We start from the raw sequence: 4,049 nt of genomic DNA on the forward strand, positions 1-4,049 counted from the left end.
ACTCTTTGCAACCCCATGGGCTGTAGCCCACCAGGCTCCTCTATCCATGGAATTTTTCAGGCAAGAATACTGGGGTGAGTTGCCATTTCCTACTTCAAGGGATCTTTCCAACCCAGGGATTGAACCCATGTCTCTTGTGTTTCCTGAGTTGGAAGGTGGATTCTTTACCACTAGAGCCATCTGGGAAGCCCCTCAGGAAATAAGATCATGCACAAAAGTTAACTGTATTTCTATAAACTAACAATGAACAAGTGAAAACTGAAATCTAAAATGCAATATTATTTCTAATCACTCCAAAGAAAATTAAATACTTAAGTATAGACTTAATAAAACATGTACAGGGTCTGTATGTTGAAAATTACAAAATACTGATAGAAAAAAAAATATCAAAGAACACCTAAATAAATGTCAACACATACTGTGTTCATGGACTGAAAGGCTCACCATTATAAAGATGTCAGTTCTTCTTAAACTGATTGATAGATTTAATGCAATTCCTATCAAATTCTCAGCAAGGTTTTTTTTGGCATAAGCAAGCTTATTCTAAAATTTACACTTGATCTTAGCCAAAAGGCCAAGAAGTGATTATTATTCTGAAACTTAAATGCAAAACATGTGCCCTAGAATAACTAAAATCATCTTGACAAATAAAAATAAAGTAGGAAGAATCATTCTACCTGATATTAAGTCTTACTATAAGTGCAGTAATCAAAGTATTGGTGGATGGACAGACACACAAATCAGTAGAATAGACTCAAGAACCCAGAAAAAGACAGACATAAATATGCTCAACTTATTTTTGACAAAGGTGCAAGAGTACTTCAAGAAGGAAAGGTAAAAAATTTAAAAAAGAAAACGAAGGAAGGATAACTTTTTCTACAAATTGGGCTGTAACAATTGAATATCCATAGCAAAAAATAAATCTCCACCCACACCTCATGCCTTATACAAAAATTGACTCAAAATGGATCACAGACTCAAATATAAAATATAGACCTATAAAAATTTTTAGAAAAAAATACAGGAGAAAATCTCTGGAGTCGAGGCCAGGCAAAGAGATCTTAGACTTGACACAAAAGTACAATTAATAAGTTGGATCTTCTCAAAATTTAAAAACGTTTGCTCTACAAAACAAGTTGGAACTGAAATAGTAGAGAAGAATAGTAGTAAAATGGGATTCAAGACAAGGATCTGAGGTATTTCTTGAAAGGTTGTTATTAACATTTATCAACTTTGGCCTTAGTCAGGCAACCAAGTTAAAATAGAAAGACATAAAACTGCTTTCATTTGAAGATAATCTAATGGTATACATAGAAAATCCAAAGGAATCAACAGATAAAATTTTAGATGAATAAATTATTTTAGTAATCTTGATAGATAAAAGATCAACATATTTAGAAATAACAGTTGCATTGTTGGAATATTACATGGCCATAAAAAGTATGAAATTTGCAGCAACATGGATGGATTTAGAGTTTATTATATTAAACTGAAGTAAGTCAGAAATTGAAAAGCAAATATCACATGATACAACTTATCTGTAGAATCTAAAATATGATACAAATGAACTTTTCTTTGAAACAGAAACAGATGCACAGACACAGAGAACAGACTTAACGGTTGCCAAGGAGGAGGGGAGTAGGTGGGGATGAACTGGGAGTTTGGGATTCAGGTCAGATCAGATCAGATCAGTCGCTCAGTCGTGTCTGACTCTTTGCGACCCCATGAATTGCAGCACGCCAGGCCTCCCTGTCCATCACCAACTCCTGGAGTTCACTCAGACTCACGTCCATCGAGTCAGTGATGCCATCCAGCCATCTCATCCTCTGTCGTCCCCTCCTCCTCTTGCCCCCAATCCCTCCCAGCATCAGAGTCTTTTCCAATGAGTCAACTCTTTGCATGAGGTGGCCAAAGTACTGGAGTTTCAGCTTCAGCATCATTCCTTCCAAAGAAATCCCAGGGCTGATCTCCTTCAGAATGGACTGGTTGGATCTCCTTGCAGTCCAAGGGACTCTCAAGAGTCTTCTCCAACACCACAGTTCAAAAGCATCTATTCTTCGGCGCTCAGCCTTCTTCACAGTCCAACTCTCACATCCATACATGAGGAAAAACCATAGCCTTGACTAGACGGACCTTTGTTGGCAAAGTAATGTCTCTGCTTTTGAATATGCTATCTAGGTTGGTCATAACTTTCCTTCCAAGGAGTAAGCGTCTTTTAATTTCATGGCTGCAGTCACTATCTGCAGTGATTTTGGAGCCCAGAAAAATAAAGTCTGACACTGTTTCCACTGTTTCCCCATCTATTTCCCATGAAGTGATGGGACCACATGCCATGATCTTCGTTTTCTGAATGTTGAGCTTTAAGCCAACTTTTTCACTCTCCACTTTCACTTTCATCAAGAGGCTTTTGAGTTCCTCTTCACTTTCTGCCATAAGGGTGGTGTCATCTGCATATCTGAGGTTATTGATATTTCTCCTGGCAATCTTGATTCCAGCTTGTGTTTCTTCCAGTCCAGCGTTTCTCATGATGTACTCTGCACAGAAGTTAAATAAGCAGGGTGACAATATACAGCCTTGACGTACTCCTTTTCCTATTTGGAACCAGTCTGTTGTTCCATGTTCAGTTCTAACTGTTGCTTCCTGACCTGCATACAGATTTCTCAAGAGGCAGATGCAGATTACTACATTTAGAATGGATAAACAACAAGGTCCTACTGTATAGCACAGGGAACTATATTCAATATCCTGTGGTAAACCATATGGAAAATAATATTAAAAATATATGCATATATATAGCTGAATCACTTTGGTGTACAGCAAAAATTAACACAGCATTATAAATCAACTATATTTCAATAAATAAATAAATAATTGCATTGTTATACATCTGCAACAACAATGAAATTTTAAATTTTGATTTTTGGCTGAGCTGGGTCTTTGTTGCTTTTGCGTGGGCTTTCTCAGCTTGCGGCTAGTGGGGACTACTCTTCACTGTGGTAGGTGTGTGGGCTTCTCACTGTGGTGGCATCTCTTGTTGCAGAGCACAGGCTCTAGGTGCATGGGCTTTAGCAATTGTGGCTCACAGACTTAGTTAATCCATGGCATGAGGAATCTTCCCAGACCAGGGATCGAACACATGTCCTCTGCATTGGCTGACAGATTCCTATCACTGCGCTATCAAGGAAGTCCCAACAATGAATTTTACATTTTTAAGTGATATCATATAGAAAGTGAAAGTGAAAGAAAGTGAAAGCCGTTCAGTTGTGTCCGACTCTTTGCGACCCCATGGACTGTACAGTCCATGGAATTCTCCAGGCCAAAATACTAGAGTGGGTAGCCTTTAGCTTCTCCAGGGGATCTTTCCAACTCAGGGATCAAACCCAGAACTCCCACATTGCAGGTGAATTCTTTACCAGCCGAGCCATAACGGAAGCCCAAGAATCATGGAGTGGGTAGCCTATCCCTTCTCCAGCAGATCTTCCCAACCTAGGAATCAAACCGGCGGGGTCTCCTGCATTGCAGGCAGATTGTTTACCAACTGAGTTACGAGCTATGATATATGTATCATATATATCAAAAAAGAATAAATTTAACAAACTGTGTGTGCTATACAGAAACACAACAACTAAATAATTGGAGGGATGTATCATGTTCTTAGATTGGAAGATTTAATACAATAAAGATGTCAATCATCCCCACATAGATAGATTCAATGCAATCAATCAGTCACAGTCAAAATCCCACCAGGGTTTTTAGAAGGATTTGACAAACTAATTCCTAAAATGTTTAGAATAGAAATGAAATGGACCCTAAATAGTGAAAACACGCTTTAAGAAGACAAGGTGACGGAACTTGCTCTATCAGATATCAATAAAAATTATTTTAAGCTGTCTGACAGATGGTCTTGGTGCAAGAATAGACAGATTAGCAGAACAGAATAAAGAAGCAAGAAACAGACTCATGCACTCATGGGCACTTGATTTTAGTTGTCATTGAAGGTCAAAGAACAAAGGATGGTGTTTTCAATAAATAGGGCTAGGACAACCAGA

The 4,049-nt window shown here is 38.2% G+C and overlaps 1 pseudogene; it reads right to left on the minus strand.

Annotated features, from left to right (window-relative positions):
• Positions 1 to 462: 462 nt before the first annotated feature.
• LOC147343104 (U2 spliceosomal RNA) lies at positions 463 to 586 on the minus strand (annotated as a pseudogene).
• Positions 587 to 4,049: the final 3,463 nt, after the last annotated feature.

This window comes from Bos grunniens, chromosome 28 (genome assembly GCF_055505025.1).
Source record: "Bos grunniens cultivar Pamir isolate PY7600 chromosome 28, Bosgru_T2T1.0, whole genome shotgun sequence".
Taxonomy (NCBI): domain Eukaryota; kingdom Metazoa; phylum Chordata; class Mammalia; order Artiodactyla; family Bovidae; genus Bos; species Bos grunniens.